The following is an 18,711-nucleotide window of genomic DNA, read 5'->3' as shown; positions in this document are numbered from 1 at the left end:
GCAACTCGCCGCCTCTCCCGCAAGTTTCCAAGCCCAACCCTGCCCCCTCCCCCGCGCCCCCACCCCGCGCGGCCGCCGGGGGCTCCGCGCGGCGCCCGGCCAGGCGGGGGTCTCGAGGGGCGGGGTGAGGGGCGACTGGGCGTCCAGGGAGCGGAGCGGCGACGAGGGGAGATGCGAAGTGACTCACAGGCTCGGCAACAATAGAACTGACAAGTTGCAGGGAACGCGCCACTCGCAGGCCCGCGTCTGCCGCCGCCGCCGCCCGGACGTCCCCAGCGGGCCCCGGGGGTCGAAAAGCAACCCCCGCGCGTCCAAGGGGCGCTTTTAAAAAGAAAACACAAACCCCGACAACTAGTCTCGCTCTTGCCCGGCGTCCTCCTCCCCCGGCTCGGCCTCCTCCCACTTTTGCTGCCCTGCCTTCGGCCGGCCAGCCCCGGACCTGCCGAACAATGAGCCCGGCGCGGCGGCCGAAGCAGCCTGCTCTCCCGCGCGCCCCAGAGCCGGAGCCGAGTGCCGAGCGGGGCGCGCAGGCCGAGCGCGCCGCCCGCGGGCCTGGCCGCCCGCGACTCTCGCCTCCGCCCCCACTCCGCTCCCCAAGTTGGAGGGAACCCCGGGCTCGCCTCTGTACAAAGGGGCGCGGAGTTGGGGCGCGGGGCCGGGGACGCCTCCGCTCCGGCAGGGACGCGGCGGCGCCCCCCAGCCCCGCCACGGCGTAGCCCTCCCGCTCGCCTCTCCGCAATTACCTGCCGCCCCGTCTCCGCATCCAACCACCCCGATTAAAGTTCACTTTGGCCGGGAGAGCGGGCTCGGGCTTCCCCTTGCACCTCCCGGCGGCTCGGCTCACTTTGCCCCGCGCGAGCTCTCGGATCCGGGCGGGGGAGGCGGCTCTCGGGCCTGGCCGCCCCTTCCTCCCGGGGCGGGCTGGCGGTCCCCCCGAATAGAACTTGTGGGTCTCCTCAGGCGGACATTTTTTTCGCTGAGGCGGCCTCAGCACCGCGCTCGGCTCAGCTCCGGATCCCTCCGCGCCGGGAAGAGCCCCGGGTTAACCCTTTCGTCCCCGGCTCGCTCCCGCCGCCTGCGCCGAGGAAGTGGGGCCATCGGAGGGGGTGGGGAGGAGCCGGCGGGAACGGGGAGGGGCCGCCGCGCGGCCGGTGGACAAAGCCTGCGGTGGGGTGAGGCGGGACGGAATCGGGGCCTCCGGGGAGGGGCGGGAGACGCGCGCAGACACCCCGCGAAGTAGGGCCGGGCCGCCTGCCGAGGGCGCCTAGTCCGTGCCCCCGGGAGCAGGGCAGCAGGCACCGTGGCGCCTCCTCTGGCTTGTCCCGCTCCTGCCTCGGGCGGCGGAGCGACGCGGGGGAGACGCAGCTGCGGGCGCATCTGGATCCGCTCCCCAGGCCACCCAGCCCGAGGCCGCGGAGCCCTGGAAGCTGCAGTTCCCGACCAAGCCGCGCTGGACGCCGGACGCAGTGGTCGGCCGGGCCCGGACGTTCCAGCCCGGGAGGCTGCGCAGCGCTGGGCGCGGAAGATGCGTGCGTGGGGAAGGGAGACCGAGCCACTTCGGTCCGCGCTTGGAGTTGGTGCAGCTGGTCCAATTCGTTGCTGCACAGAATGCAGAAAAGGGGTCAAAAGCTCCCTCAAACTATACAAAGCAGTGTGGGCTTAGGTACCCAAACACTCCACTCACACAAGCCCCCAAGTCTACAATCACCTCTTCCCACGGGAATCTTGTTCGGGGCCACGGAACTGGACAGCGAGACGAGTTCTTGGATCAAGCCAGCGCCTTCATTTTGCAGAGATGGCCCAGGGAGGTTTGGTCGCACAGCCACTATCTTGGCACAAGTTCTGAACTTCGCCCAAAGAAGCCCCCAACAGAGTAAAAAGAGGACAAAATAACTAAACTTCCATTCCTTTCAGTTTGGAAATGGAAGTAAGGTTTTCTCCAGTGGCAGCCAGTGTTTAAGTCTTTTGGCTCAGTCAGTGCAGTAAAGACCAGTAAGGGCCAGGCAGAAGAAACACTGAAGAAAGAAAACACATCCGAAGTAACAAATTGAAGGAAGCAGCCAACGCCTTGAGGACAACAACATGGCAAGGAGTCATTGAAGCCTAGACTTGGATGAAAACAAGAAGGTAGACTTAGCTGCAAATATGCAGTTGCTGTACTTTATTACAACCCAACCTGTCCAGAGTGAGAAGGCTTGGGGCTGGGGGTTTCCATGACGTTGTCAATGGCCACACCCTGGACCTTGTGCCATATCCTGTGGTAGTTTCTCCATTATCCACTCTCCTTTATCTAGGTTAACACCCTTTGTTCTTTGCCGTCATATCCCTGCCCTGGCTGCGTCCTGGAGCATGTGGGTCCGATATAAACAAATTAGCATAATTCCAACCTAAATAAAGCAACATAGTCCCATCCCTGCCACAGTTACTGGTTGGCAATGGGCATGACACAATTTGGGACAGTAAGAGGAGCAATTTGGTCTGTTTCACATATTCCAAAACAACTGCAGCGGCAACCTCCTCTTTCTGCATGTACTCCAAATATCAGGGAGCATAGCAACAACAAAAATTGAAGGAATATCACCAGCATGTTGTATGAAAAAAAAAGAAAAAATTAAGGAGCCCCTGGTCATCTTCCAAGCACAAGGTCCAGCTAGGTTAAATAAAGCAGGCTTGGAAAAAGCAGAGAGAGATGATCTTTGATGATGTTTCTGAGGCTCTGATCAAAAGGCTTCTGACCCAAGTCTATCTTCATTGATGAAACCAACAGGATTCGAGTTTTCTTTTTTTTTTTAAAGATTTTATTTATTTATTCGACAGAGATAGAGACAGCCAGCGAGAGAGGGAACACAAGCAGGGGGAGTGGGAGAGGAAGAAGGAGGCTCATAGCGGAGGAGCCTGATGTGGGGCTCCATCCCATAATGCCGGGATCACGCCCTGAGCCGAAGGCAGGCATTTAACCGCTGTGCCACCCAGGCGCCCCTAGGATTCGAGTTTTCTGCAATTTGTAATCTAGTGTGTTCTAAGTAATACAGGCCCGAGGGCCATCTTTTGCTAGCAAAGACCTAAACATCAGATGGGAAGTCTGACTAGAACTTTTAAGGCCCATTCTAGGGGTAAGATTCTATCACTGTGATAAACCCAAAGAGAAGTATTGGGGAAAGGAGAATGTAATTCCATCTGAAGGATTTATGCTGTTTTCAAAAAAAGGGGGAGGAGAGAACTAGTTTCTTCTCCTCTTTCTCATATGACTAATTCGGAGGAAGAAATAGCTATCTGGCCAAATCCTCAGGGCTCCTTCACTCCTTTGAAGGACTGGTGAAGTTTTTCACATCTGTTTTGGCCCATACTGTTTTATAGTTTATTTGCTCCTTAGATTATTTACTCCTTGAGCAATAGGATTATCATGCATCTGTCTGTACCATGCACCTAACATGGGACTGAATACATAGTAGACACTCAAAAAAGAAAGCTGGAATTAAATCTATCAATCATTTGACATTATAACATGAATCAGTTTTTCATGCTGTGATGTCGTCTTTGCATGTATCATTTTTAATACAGGAATATTAATCCTACCAATGGATTTCCTGTAATATTCCTGATATATATGGAAGACAAAAAGCATATAAAAACCACAATTTTGTGTCACTTACAACTTATTTCTGTGCCTTTGCTGACCTTGCAAAATAGATAGGTTGGTGCTGAATGCTGTGAGGAACAGAGAATCTCACACCCATCCTGCCTCAAGAATGTTATAATCTGATATATTTGATTTCCATGCCCATTCACCTTAGCCTGCCACTGGGAAGATACAATAATTCTGTCAACAAAGTTTCAGTTCCCGCTTTCTAAGAGCCCCCACTCTACACTCAAAAACACATACACACATAATTTTATGAGGGAGACCTGCGTTGCCCAGAGAAAACTTTACAGTCAAAAAGAAAAGTAATCAAGGCAATGGGCTTTGCTTCTTTGGGAGATTGACTTGAACTCGGCCTATGATTTAGAAGGAAGTATTCTAGAAAGTTCATAGAAGGAAGAGGAGGAAAGAGAACAGAGCTAATCAAGTTAAGTGGCAAGTTGCTATCTAGGTGGAGTGAGTGGCCTCCTAGCATTATCCAACTAGAACCAAGTTTGATGGGTAATGGACTCCCTTGTAGCTCCCTTCTCCACAGGAGAGCAGCTAGGAATTCTTGCTTTCTTTTCCACAGCTAAGCTCTTGGGACTAAAGGGAACAATTTTATGTAACAATTAGTTTTATAAGTATTATCTTCAGTTCATGGTACTTCCATCACTGATGAACTAAAGGCCAAGATTTTCCACTCTATCATAAGCCACATTCTACTAGTCATCAAAGGTCCGCTCTCCTCATTCTCTTCTATCACCAGCAAGAACCCCTTGCAGGATTTCCTGTTACAGATTTTGCCTTTTCGCTCTGTTCATAGGTAAAAAGAGTTCTCTATTCCTTGCTAATGTAATTTATTACTTAAGCCATTAAACTGCTTGTGTGAATGCTATTTTCAGACTTGAGGAGATATCCCCTAATGGTCCATCTTCTATTCAATGTCTTTTCCCCCTTTAGGATTCCTTCTTTCATATTTCATAGAAGTGTGCATTTATACCAAAATCAAGACAAATTCAGAATCGGAAAAGGAAAAAAAAATACTGCCAAACGCTCAGAAACATCAAACCTAGATAGTCATAGATTTTAATTTTTTAAAACTCAGTACAGTAGACCAAGTAAAATAAATAATCTTTTTTCCATATTCCTGTGTGTATCTTGGCACAATGCATAGTACATAGTGGAGGCTCAATAAATATTTATTGAAAAATGAGTGGTTCTGTACTTCCAGGTAGAGATGACAGTTTAGCACGTGTTCTGAAGTTTGCTCCCTCCTGATATCACACTAAGAAATCAGTAAAGGGATTTTTAAAAAATATTTTTATTATAGAAAGTGTCAAGTCTATTTAAAAAAAAAAGTACAGTAGTGTTAAGAACTTCCATGTACTTAATAATCACCCATTTTTAAAAATCGTGGATTCTTCTATCTTTCCTCCCGCTTTTCCACCCCCATGTTAAGTTAATCATGTCCTGTCATAAGATGACTTTTAAGGATAAAAACCATGGGAAGCCAAAGAGGAGACAATGGCAACAGAATTTGAGAAGACTGTTAACTGGAAAAGCAGAAGAGTGATAAAGGGTGTGGTAGACATCAACACTACATCTTAAGGGGGCAATGACGTGAATCAGTATCAAACCTATACACACTTAAGTGTCGCCCAAAGACCCATAACCAGACAGTTTCAGGTTCCCCTTAAAGTGACGTGAGGAAAGGGGGTAATGCTATAAGGAGGATTGGTTGTCAATCTGTTTAAGAAGCAATCAGATCCCCAGATTCCTTCCCAACTCCATGCAGTCAGGCAAACAAATGCCTCTCTCCTACTGAGGCAAAATACTGCAAACTTATTCTCTGCAGATGATGAAACAGGAGGTCTCTCAGGGGTAAGGAAATTAAGTGAACATTTGTGTATTGGATGCTGAGGCCCCAGATATGTTAACCAACTTGGCTCCCAGATTCAGGGCAGCCAGGGTTACAACTTCCAAGGAGGAGATTGGAAGATCCTTCTGTATGGACTCTGGTCAACCCAAAAGGAAAGACCTGAATATACTGATGTGGAAGGTTCCCTACCTATAAGCCCAAAGAAATTACTCTAAGGTAAGTTTACAAGTGACAAATCCCCACCTGTAGACTCAGAATTGCCTCTCAGCAGGTTGTTGCCTTATTCTTAAATATGAGCAGATGACCAAGGATTATCAGATACTTAAGAGAAGCCACTATCATGTGAGACATTTAGACATTTAGACATTTAGAATTGAAAATAGGAGAGTATAAGCTTAATAAAAGGATTGGAAGAAAAAGTTGAGAAAATTTCCTAGAATGCAGAACAAAAAGAAAGGACTAGTTCAGGAAATTCAAAATCCAAATAATAAGGGCTCCAAAAACGGGGGGGGGGGGGGGGGTGCCTGAGAGGGGGGAATAGGGATAGTCGTCTATGAAACAATCTAAGAAAAATTTTCAGAACTGAAGTAACGTGAGTTAACAAATTAAATGGTTTCACAGTGAGCCTACCACAATGGATAAAAATAGATCTATACCGAAGCCTGTGATCAGGAAATTTGAGCACACAGAAGACAAAGAGAAGACCTTCAAGCTTCCAGAGAGAATATAAAACAGGACAAATACCAAGGACTAACACTCAAAATGGTGTTCTGTCCGCTGTTCAACAACAATACTGGAAGCTAGAGGGCAGTGGAACAAGGCCTTCAAATATTCTGAAGAAAAAGTATTTACTAAATGAATTAATGATTTGGAAGTATCTTTTTTTTAAGATTTTTTTAATTTTTAAATAATCTCTTCACCCAACATGGGGCTTGAATTTACAGCCCCGAGATCAAGGGTAGCTTGCTCCACCGACGGAGCCAGCCAGGCACCCACTGGGAGTATCTTTAAAATAACTTTATATATCATTGCTAAACCAAATATTGCTTTTTTCTGATTTCAGTCAATGTGAGTTAGGGATGAAGAGATATTACTAACTGGGTCCAATAGAACACAAAGGGGAATCAGGGTGCCTGGGTGGTGCAGTCCTTTGAGTGTCCAACTCTTGGTTTCAACTCATGTTGTGATCTCTGGGTCCTGGCGATCAAGCCCCAAGATAGGTTCCACGCTCAGTATGGAGTCTGCATGAGATTCTCTCTCCCTCTGCCTCTCCACCCCTCCCCTGGCCTCTCTCTCTCAAATCAATCAATCAATCAATCTAAAAAAAAAAAAAAAAAGAACATACAGAGGCATCCCCTGCAAATACACATACAATTTTTATTCTCTGTTTTCTCAGCATTTCTAAAGCATTTAGAAAATATTAGTGTCCTCTGAACTTTTAGCAAGCAAAGAATCTTCTTATTATATTCTCTTTTGAATATAGTTAAATTCAATATACATATTTCTTACGATCAAATCTCATTTATTCACTACAATGAGGGAAACATCCCAAACAGCAAATGGCTTTTTTGGAATTTATTTTTGCATGTATTTGAAAAGGCAGGTGTCTAGAAACTAGACCAACTAATAGAACTGTCTTGGAAAAGCTGACAAACACCAGGCTACTTATTCTGCTCTACCCCCTTTAACCTCTCTTTGTTTGGAATAAAAATTGGAAAACTGATGTGTATTACCAACAAGGACTGAAGACATCCCACTAGAACATAAGTTCTATGGAGGCAGAAATTTTCTTCTGTTTTGTTCATTAGTGTATTTCAAGCATCTAGAAGACACTGCCAGGTACATAATATGTGCTTAATAAATATTTGTTCGGTTTATGAAAAACTGAAAGAGTACATGAATAACAGAAGCCAAATTTCCAAGTAGCAGCTGAATTGCCAAGTAAATGGAAAATGAAAATTAAATTTGCATCCATATTTTCCTACTGACCACTATTAAAATAAAACTGGCAAAAGAATGGTAGTGGACATTTGTCATAGTCATGAACGTTCACCTTTTAAGCAGCCTTTCTGTGTTAAAGGACGTTTGAATGATATGACCCTTTTATCCCTAACATGTAAAAGTCAGAGGCAAAAATTCCCAAGACCCTTTTGCATCCAGGATATAGACTTGTGACCTGGGTACCCGCTTGAGATTTTGGTTCAGAAGTAAGCAACTTGAGGAAACAGGCTATGGTCGCAGCTGCCACTTTGTCATTTGGGTGTTGGTCTTTCCTTTATTGATTTGTATAGATCTTAATATCAGACCTAGCCATGTTTCTGTGATACTAGTAGCAAATATTTTCACTTGTAATTTGTCTTTTTTTTTAATTTTATTTCTTTATTTGGGAGAGAGACAGAGAACACAGTTGGGGGGGATGGGAGGAGCAGAGGGAAAGGGACAGGCAGACTCCCCACTGAGCAGGGAGCCTGATGCGGGGCTCGATCCCAGAACTCTGGGATTATGACCTGAGTCAAAGGCAGATGTATAACTGACTGAGCCACCCAGGGTCACCCCTTGTCTTTATTTTTATATGCAAAATTTTAGAAATGTTTTATGTAGTCCAATGTTTTCATCTTGTATGGGCATTTGAGGTTTATGTCATACTTAGGAAAGTCTATCTCCTTTTGAGACTGTAAAAAAATAAAATAAAATTCACTCATAATTTTTTTCTAGAACTAGTAGTTTGACTTATTTTTATTTAAATCTTCAACATAACTGGAACTTATTCTGGTGTAAGGAGTGTGGTAGGGGTTCAGCTTATTTTTTCCAGTTGGCTATCCAATTGCCCTATTTATTTATTTATTTTTAAATATTTTATTTATTTATTTGTCAGAGAGAGAAAGAGGGCAAGCACAAGCAGGGGGAATGTCAGGCAGAAAGAGAAGCCGACTCCCCACTGAGCAAGGAGCCCAACACGGGACTCCTTCCTAGGACTGACCCGAGCTGAAGGCAGACGTTAAGCCACCCAGGCGTCCCCCCATCATTTATCAAATGCAATGCTCCAAATTAGGTATCTATACTAAAATACTTAATCCTTTTATTCAACTCACTGTGTTAAAGAACCCATGCTAAATATTCAAGAAAGAAAAGTAGGAGATGAAAGAAAATGAGGATAATCAGGAGAAATCTACGTTTAGAGGTTAAGATTTTATGAGATTCTTATGACTATCAGTGACAACCTCATTTTTCATCACCTGGAAAGACAACCTGGTGTTTGGAGTTGATAACACTCTCAGCAACTATTTTAAGAGGAGCTGTTCCTTCCCTATTATGCTCATGTACCAGCCGTCTCTTACTTAAGTTTTTAGTGTGTAGAAGTTTTACTTTGTTGGAGTAAGGAGTCACTTATTACATGTGGTATAACATGGTAAGGAGTCTCTGTTCTTTGTTTTTTATCTCAGCTATTTTGGAAATAATTAATCATTAATCTATGATTGTAGCCCGCACATCTCTCTAAATATGTAAGCTGACCTCCATCCTGCCGTTATGAGCACATGTGTGTTAGGAGCTACCTGCCTTAAAAAGGCACTCTGATATTAGAACTCTCCAGAAAGGAAGACATTGGCCTTAAATATACGTACTATATGCTGGGTAACGGAACATAATAAAAATAAAATAAAAGAAAAATATATGAACATATAGAGCCAGGCCTGAGATTTTCATGCGAGTAAGAAAATTCTTTTTTGGCTTCCTCCACTCCTCTTGTGACCTCTGCTCTCTAACTTCTGAGAATAAGCAGATAGATATCACTTAGAAGAGTGGTTCTCAAAGTGTGGTCCTAGAGGCACCTGGCTGGCTCAGTTGGTAGAGCACCTGACTCTTGATCTCAGAATTTGAGCCCCATGTTGGGTGTAGAGATGACTTTAAAAAAAAAAAAAAAAAAAAAAGAGGAAAAAAAAAATAAAACAACAACAACAAAGTGTGGTCCTTGGACCAGTAGCATCAGTTTCACCTGGCAGTTCATTAGAAATGCAAACTCTTAGACTCCACCCTTAGAAACCTTGAGGATGGGGCTAGCAATCTATTTTTAACAAATCTTCTCTGTGATTCTGTTCTACACCAAAGTTTGAGAACTAGCACCTTAGAATGGTGGTTCTATGAGGTCTTTAATGCCTCAGGACAATAAAGATGAATATGAAATGGATTGCCAGAGTGTATTTACTTTGAATAGATAAACACCACTGGAAAAAAATGTACTTAGCAAGGTAGCGCAATGCTGAAAGGAATAAAGTATATATGAATTAACTGTTTTTAAAGGGTTGCTAAAAGCAATGTTATTGCTGGTGAAAAGTCCGGGAAGACCTGACACCAACTTCAGCTTTCACCACATGTCAGATCTTATGAATTTTTTCTTGTAAGTCATTGGTATCTTAGGCAAATTCAGTCTAATAGGATGAATTTACTGTTTAACATTTATGAAAAAATCAGGAGAATGCATAGTCAATATTCTCATGTTCTTGGGTGCATATACCCTGTTTCCCTCAGCTAGGGACTCTTCAAGGGGAAAGGCTAGCCTCCTTTTCTTATTAATAACTGTATCTTCTCTCTAAGCTCAGTAATCCCTCAGTAATTGTTTATTAATTAAATGAGAAATTGTATTTTCCGTGAAAGTTGCCTTGTCTTGAGTTCATTCCCCCCGAGTATTTGATAAAATGAATTGATTGACTTGGATTGGATGATTTAGATTGCGCTTAATTATCTGCACTTTCATTTGAGAGGAGTTGGGGAACAATTGTTCTTGTATACTGCAGAAATATTTTATTTTAGGACCATCTGTTGAATTTCTAATTTCACTGCACCAGCATTTTTATGCAATTAAACGTTAAATTTTGGTGATTGGCACATTCTTCTCTAAATCCAAAATATCTTACTATAATTTTTCCCATTTCATTTGCATTATAAGCCTACAGGATTTTTTTATTGTTTCTAATCTTTAAACATATCACCTTAAGCTTTCAAACTATATTCAGTTGCATGATAAAAGGATGCCATTGAATATTTTAAACATCTTTTGCTTCTTGGGAGTTGGGAATGAAACCTGAGGAAAATACTAGATGGGACTGGTTCATTATTCCCCAGGTCTTTGGCTGCTGTTTTCTATTCTATTTCTAATTTCTATTTCCATCTTGATTTTACTTTTCTTTTTTAATAAGCTGTGTTTGATGGGATTAAAACTGGCAAAGATATAAATATTCTTTATTTATTTTAAAGTTGCATTTAGCCTTTAGATATGATTTAAGCTAGGATTAAAGAAAGTGAAAATGAAAGCATTAATAATCATCTAGTATACACTTCCATTTCCTTCAGTAACATTTTTATTTGAACAAGTGGATTAGTATTTCATTTCTCTTTTAACCCAATAATGCAGTTTTCTTAGAAATGTAGCTTCATTACATTCATTTGTTGAATCAGAAGTGCTCTGATTTGTTTTTTGATGAGCTCTGTAAGAACAGAAGCACTAATCTATGAGAAAAAACTCTCTAACTTGGCTCTCCCAAAGTGCTCCTGTATTGACTTGTGTGACTGTCAGTCACACTTGAATGGAGCTCACAATGCTAATGAGATCAAAATCATAGGCTTATCCCCAAAGGATCCGTTAACTTCTCTCAGAGAAGCAGGGGTCTCTTCACTACAGATCAGTCTTCCATTCCTGACCATCTCAACAAGCATTGGTCCCAGGATAGAACAAAGAATGCAATTGGCTCATCAATAACATCCTCTGCCTGTTGTTTTTTGCTCTGTCTACAGAACTGAACTGATTTGGAGACAGGTACACATAGAGGACTTGAAGAAGAGAACTTCAAAAGCATTGGGATGATCGGGTAATGGGTAAGAAAGTGGGGGTGGGGGAGGACATGTATGTTCAAGACGGAACGAATTCTCTGCATTTATCTTACAAACTTAAAATTGAGACCATACTCTAAACATAATTTTAAAACCTAATTATTTGATGGACATTTTCAAACACATACAAAAGTAGTAGGAGGAGTATAATCAGTGCTCTTGAGCCTACCACGTGGCTTCAACAATTATTCAAGCATCCCCACCTCCAGATTAATTTGAAGCAAACATGAAATAGGTCATCCACAAACAGTTCAGAATGTTTATATCTAAAAAATAGGGTGCTTCTTTGCACTATAATGACAATATCATCATCACGTCTCCAGTGTTTATAAAAATGCTTTAATATCATAAAATATTCAGAAAGTAACTGAATGTAGATGGATACTGTGAATAATGCTGCAATGAACATGGAAATGCAGATGTCTCTTTGGGATAGTGATTTCAAATTAAATTTCCCCTAATTGTCTCATGAATGTTTGTTTTTTTTTTTAATCATCCAGTTGACACTTGAATAATGTGGAGTGTATAGGCACACCAACTCCCACGCAGTTGAAAATCCACCTATTATTTTTGACTCCCGTAAAACTTAACTACTGGGAACTTACTGTTGACTGGAAGCCTCACTGATAACATAAATAGTAGATTAACACATATTTTGTACATTACAGGTATTATAAACTGTACACTATAATAATGCAAGCTAAAGGAAAGCAAATGTTAGTAAGAAAATTATAAGAGAAAATACATATATAGTATTTATCCGAAAAAATTCCACTTACAAGTGGACCCCCACAGTTCAAACCCATGTTGTTAAAGGGTCAACTGTAGTTGATCTGTTTAAATTGAGATCCAAATTGGGGCACCTGAGTGGCTTAGTCGGTTAAACATCCAACTCTTTTGGGGCGCCTGGGTGGCACAGCGGTTAAGCGTCTGCCTTCGGCTCAGGGCGTGATCCTGGCGTTATGGGACCAAGCCCCACATCAGGCTCTTCCACTATGAGCCTGCTTCTTCCTCTCCCACGCCCCCTGCTTGTGTTCCCTCTCTCGCTGGCTGTCTCTATCTCTGTCGAATAAATAAATAAAATCTTTAAAAAAAAAATCCGACTCTTTTTTTTTTTTTAAGATTTTATTTATTTATCTGTCAGAGAGAGACAGCCAGCAAGAGAGGGAACACAAGCAGGGGGCGTGGGAGAGGAAGAAGCAGGCTCCCAGCAGAGGAGCCTGATGTGGGGCTCGATCCCAGAGAGCTGGGATCTGAGCCGAAGGCAGACGGTTAATGACTGCGCCACCTAGGTGCCCCAAGCATCCAACTCTTTATTTTGGCTCAGGTCATGATTTCAGGGTCATGATCTCCTGAGCTTGGTATCAAGCCCCGCCTTGGGGCTCTGCACTCAGCAGGGAGTCTGCTTGAGATTCTCTCTCCCTCTGCTCTTTGCCCTGTGCATGGTCTCTCTCTTTCTCAAATAAATAAATCTTTTTAAAAAATGGTATCCAAATAAGATCCACACAGTGAATTGTTTAATATGTGTTAAATCTTTTAATCTGTGACTTTATCCTCCTTCTCGTTCAGTTGATTTGTTAATGCAAAACCATGGCTTTGTCCTGTAAGATTTTCCATAGCCTGGATTTTCTGATTCTAATCATGTCATTTAATATATTCCTTTATGACCTGTATTTTCTGTAATTTATTATTTAGATATATAGGCTTGACTAAATTCTAGTTTTATTTTTGGCAAGAATATTTCATACACGATGATAAATATATGTATAGGAGGTAAGTAATATCTGCTTGTCTCTCTTTTTGTGACGTTAGCCATCATTAATGGTCACCTCCTAATTGCATTATTTCATTAGGGATTACAATATGATGTTATTTTATCATCTCTGCTTCAATTATTAGCTGGAACACTCTGTAAAGAGAAACCTCCTCTTATCAACTATTGGGTTACCCCGAGGTACAATATGTATATGAGAGGTGAGAAAGATGCTTGATTCATTCTCTTTACCAGTTTTCAAAATGATAAATCCATTTCTTTGCATTTTCCAAGGCTACCAGTAGTTTTTTGTTTAGTATCAATTTGAACTAATAGATTGAAACATATATAATATGCTTCAATCCATTCCATTACAGTTATCCTAGTTCAAACTCAAATTGTCTCTTCTTTGACCAATGAGAGCATTTTCAAGTCAGCTCCTGAATCCCTTTTGACGTGACCCAGAAGTCTGTGGCACCTTCTGGTATGACAAGGTGTTCCAAAATCATCTTGTAATTTCCTGCTCTAGTCCTAGAATCAGCCATTTCTCTGAAGAGCCCTGGAAAAGATGATTTGTGATGGCTGCATCTTACGCACCCACCATTATTTATTAGAACTAGTCCATGACTGGGGGGGGGGAACATAGTTTCTAGCTGTTCTCTATTAAAAATTAAGTACTTAGCTCTTTTATAGAAACAGCACGTATGAGTGACTGATGGTGTATTAGCAAATGTTTTTTTCTATTATTTAATGTTTAAAGAAAGGCTAGTCAATAGGCCCATTTATGGCCTGGCCTATAAACCAGGGTATATCAGTCACCTATTACAGACATTTGACTCCAGGGTGGAGCTTGCAAACAATTAATTAAAAGGTGACAGCAAATAAAATATAAAATCTCTGTGGGGGACACTATGTATTTTAGTCCCTAACACTCGTCAGCCCCTCAGGATATTCCACTTCTTGGAACTGCAATCCCTCTCACAGTCCCTGGACATTTCATCACTAGCCAAGAGGATAAGATAAGGCTTGGTGAGAGTATAATAAATGGAAGATTTTTCTTGATAAACTGTATTGGTGGCTCACTGATAACTATGCAAAAGGTTATAAAAGGAAAGTCACCATATCCCAATCACCCCCAATTCCCTATTTGGCTGATTGGGAATATTTGGACTGGCTAAAATATTAAAGTGACTTAAAACATCTTCCAAATGCATTGATATACGTCTTGGAATACTGAAAGTTTTCTTTAATTTTTGAATGTGATGCTTCTAAATCCCACTGATATATGATACGATCCGCCTCTTTCCCAGACAGAATGTTTGAAAGCTCTTTCCTTTGAAGAAAATGAAAGTATAATAGCATTTTCCAGAAGGAAGCCAGTGGTGATGTCATCACTCATTTCCTTTATTTACTCAGTTCATGTGGTCAGGTTCTGTGGGATAAAGGTGCTATTGGTCAAAACTCATTAAATGAAGTTAGTTGCAATTCACAGGTGTATTTAAAAATAAACTCATCCAGGGCACCTGGGTGGCTCAGTCGTTAAGCGTCTGCCTTCGGCTCAGGGCACAATCCCAGGGTCCTGGGATCGAGCCCCGCATCGGGCTCCCTGCTCCGCTGGGAGCCTGCATCTTCTGCTCCCACTCCCCCTGCTTGTGTTCCCTCTCTCGCTGGCTGTCTCTCTCTGTCAAATAAATAAATAAAATCTTAAAAAAAAAATAAAAAATAAACTCATCCTACAGAACAATTAATATTCAGGACATTCACCTTCATATCATTGGGGATCTCAAGCATTAAGTGCTTATAAGCAGAACTCAAAGTGGGTTTGAAACTGTATAGAATTTCCATGTTCTGATCTCAGGATACTTAGAGTCTACTGCGGCAAAATAGAAAACTGGTGTAAATTAGGCCGTTACGTTAATGTCCTTTCTTTTTGTTAATTTCCGTTCATTGTGGTGAGAGAGTTTTGTGATGATTATGACTGCCAAATAAAGTACAGCATACCCAGTTATATTTGAATCTCAGATATACAAGGAATAATTTTGGTATAAGTATGTCCCAAATATTTCATGGGAACATATTTATTCTAAAAATGATTTGTTCTTGATCTAAAATTCAGATTTAATTGGGCATCCTGCATTATATCTGGCAACCCTGTGGATGAATAGAGCCTAATGGTGACTGATCTTTAAAAGTTTAAAAAGAAATATATGTTATATAATGTAGAGCAACACTTCTAAAACTTTAATATGCATACAGATTACCTCAGCTATGTGTTAGAAAGCAGATCTTGATTCTGCAGATCTGGAATAGGACCTGAGATTCTGCATTTCTAACAACTTTCTGCTTTGTGTTGATGCTGCTGTTTCATGAACCATGATTTGTGCAAGTCTATAATGGACATCTTTTTTTTTTTTTTTTTGGTTGTTTTGTTTTGGTGGCCCAGCATCTCTTACCTTAGAGAATTCAGTGATATGTGAATCTTGGAAGAAAGTGGAAAAGTGAAGCCCCATTCTCACTATCTAGAAACTGACAGAAGTTGTCAAATACTTTACCATCCATACTTTGCAGCCTGGATTCAGGTACATAACCTGCCCTTGGCCAGTCAGGAGCACCTGCAGAGCCTTGAGTAGAGAGCTAGAAACACAAGGAAACAAGGATAGCAGTCAGTTCTCCTGCAACAGTGCGGTTGTGGCCAAATTAAGTTCCCAGGGCAGCGGTGGTGGTGGAAGAAAGGGGCAGAGTCCAGTATGCTTAGCAGCATCGGTGATAGCAGGCTTCTCACTGTGTTTGTTCCTGCAGCATGATTTCGGACATTGTTCTTGGCTGCACAGCTCTGAGCTTGGTTCTCAACCCTCAATGATTCTGTGAGTTGGCCACTTTCTTTGCTACTAAAGCAGTCAGAATTGATTTTCATTGCTTGAATCTAAGAACCCTGATAAGGCAAAGGTTCTGCCAGAAGAGATCTGGCTTGCACAGCTCATCACCTGCAGTATATGTGTGAGATTGCACTTAGAGCACCACGCAGGATGATCTCTGCCGCTGAGGGTGAAGACAATTCTGCGAGAGGTACGACCTCCACTGAGGTGAAAGGGTATCTATTTCCTGACATCATCTCTATGCCTCCTCTGGCGATGAGGTTTGGACAATGACTAGTCTTGGCTTAATAGAACTAGATTTATATGCTAACCCTGTCATTAACTAGTTATGTGACTTTGAGCAAATCACAGCCTCTGTGAGCTCTATTTTCTTGGCTATTAAACGGAGTTACAAAAAATGAGTTGACTACATGTTTAGTATTGCATTTTTTCACATTATATCATAATTGTTTTTTTACAACTTTATTGAGGTATAATTTATATCAACTAACAAATTCATCCCTTTTTGAGTGTGTACAATTCAAAGATTTTTAGTAAATTTATCGAGCTGTGTAGTCATTACTATATCTAGTTTTTAAAACATTTTCATAACCCCAGTAAGATCCTTCACGATGATTTACAATTAATCCTCATTCCCACCACCAACCTATCGTCTGTCTTTATAGATTTGCCTTTCCTGGCTATTTCATATAAATAGAATCACACATTCATAATTATTTGTTACACTAGTTTTTTCCTTCTATATGGTGAGTTTCCAAAAGGCCTTTGTGCAATTGAACTGTTTATCTTTATTGAAGTGTTAATAGCACAGTGCTTTGTACATAGTACAAGTACTCAAGATAATAAAATAAAAAAACACTGATAATTTCTTATGAAGTTGTTGTGAGAATTAAAGAGCCTATTAGGTTCTTGCTACTCAAAATGTTGTCCTTAGACCACCAGCAGCAGCAGCAGCAGCACCCAGAAGCTAGTTAGCAATATGATCTTGAACCTGCATTTTCATAAGATCCTCAGGTGATTTACATTCTCATTAAGGTCTGAGAAACAATGCTCTACCCTGTAAGTTCTACAAGGGCAGAGAGTATGTCTGACACGCAGTAGGTACTCAGTACTATTTGTTGTATGACTAAATGGTGATTCATATGAAAACATTTTGTAAACTGCTCAAGGCCTATATACACAAGATTGCCAAAGAATCAAAGTGTGGATTTTTGGCTTAACTAAAATCTGTTAGAGAAACAGTTTGGACTGATATTTTATAATGCCAGTTTATATACTGAAGCAAATACATTTATTTTTCTTACACTTAAATGACAATTCCATAAGGAAACCCAGTTTTGATTACGATAAGTAATAGTCCCTTAACTGGAATGGACTTTATAGTGAGTTTATTAGCATGACAGTTAATTATAAAACTTCTTACTTCTAGAGGTTAACAAAGAAAATTTATTGCAGTTCCGTTTTCTATGAGATAAGACGTTGATCAACAGCTAAGCCAATGTCAGACTTTAAGAAACAGGATTGGTAGAGATTATTTAGTTAGCATCAACTTTAACAAGGAAAACCTATCTAGTTTCCCACTTAGAGTCTGGCTCTAAATGCTTTAATGTATTCATTTAATCATTCTTCAAATCATCAAACATTTATCAAATTTGTCACTGTTTGACAAGTTCTGTGCCAGGGCTTTCTGATGGATTACCAGGTACTGTATTCTTGAGGAGTTCCATATCGGTACAATGATGATAGCTTTTTAACTACATAGGCTAACAAAAGATTTTTCATGCTTTATGAATTCATGAATGTTAAAGTCTTGAAATGCTATAAAAATTAAGCCACATTAGTTATATATTTAACAAGTGTATTGGAAAAGATAAAATTACATTTTCTTGGGAAATCAGGCTATATGATTAACACTTACAAAACAGGAGTAGTTTTTATTGAGGGTTGCTTTAAGGAATATAACAAGGATGTCCTGGTTATTTTCCATTTGCTCGTCCAGATCCATTTTTCATCTATTTGCCTTGCTCTATCTGAAGGCTGACCTCTACAGACTTTATCTATCATCCAAACCCTATAGCTTCTGGTTGAGTTTGGCCAATGGGAGGTACCAACAGAAATTTGGAGAGTGGGGGAAAAGAGGACAAGTGTTTATTCCCCAGTCCCTTCCTGGGCCACATTTGGCAGTGGCTGCATTTCTCTATTTATAGTCACAGCGTTTGTCAGACATCCCCTTCTAAACTATAGCTCTTAAAAGTTCCTTTCCCGGAGCGCCTGGGTAGCGCAGTCGTTAAGCGTCTGCCTTCGGCTCAGGGCGTGATCCTGGCGTTCGGGGATTGAGTCCTGCATTGGGCTCCTCCGCTGGGAGCCTGCTTCTTCCTCTCCCACTCTCCTGCTGTGTTCCCTCTCTCGCTGGCTGTCTCTCTGTCACATAAATAAATAAAATCTTAAAAAAAAAAAAAAAGTTCCTTTCCCCTGCTCCTTCAGGCTTAAGTCTTCTCATTGTTACCAGTTAAATGGCCACTGCTAGTGGGTTCCCTTAACCCTTCCCACATCTCTGTAAATCATCCTTTTCCTGAGCTCTCTTTACCCTCTTTGGTGTGCCATCTTTAGTGTTACACGAAGAGGCAATCAATCAGCCAGTATCTAAGGACTGCCTGCTGGGCTGGCACTGTTAAGACATATAATACATGATCCT

At 41.6% G+C, this 18,711-nt stretch overlaps 1 protein-coding gene across 4 annotated transcripts in view; it reads right to left on the bottom strand.

Moving 5' to 3' along the window:
* TCF12 (transcription factor 12) overlaps positions 1 to 18,711 on the bottom strand; it is a 374,787-nt gene that overhangs the window by 351,356 nt on the left and 4,720 nt on the right. For 2 of the 4 annotated variants that reach the window (XM_026518560.4, XM_048219597.2), the window contains exon 1: positions 744 to 1,007. The gene's annotated coding sequence lies outside the window, so the exon portion shown is untranslated. Of the gene's footprint in view, positions 1 to 743; positions 1,008 to 15,692; positions 15,775 to 18,711 lie in introns of those variants that run through there. The other 2 variants (XM_057306207.1, XM_048219591.2) reach the window with 2 other exon arrangements.

This window comes from Ursus arctos, unplaced genomic scaffold, assembly GCF_023065955.2.
Source record: "Ursus arctos isolate Adak ecotype North America unplaced genomic scaffold, UrsArc2.0 scaffold_36, whole genome shotgun sequence".
In the NCBI taxonomy this organism is placed as follows: Eukaryota; Metazoa; Chordata; class Mammalia; order Carnivora; family Ursidae; genus Ursus; species Ursus arctos.
Note: the sequence above shows the minus strand (reverse complement) of the source record. Positions and strands in the feature narration are given on the sequence as shown.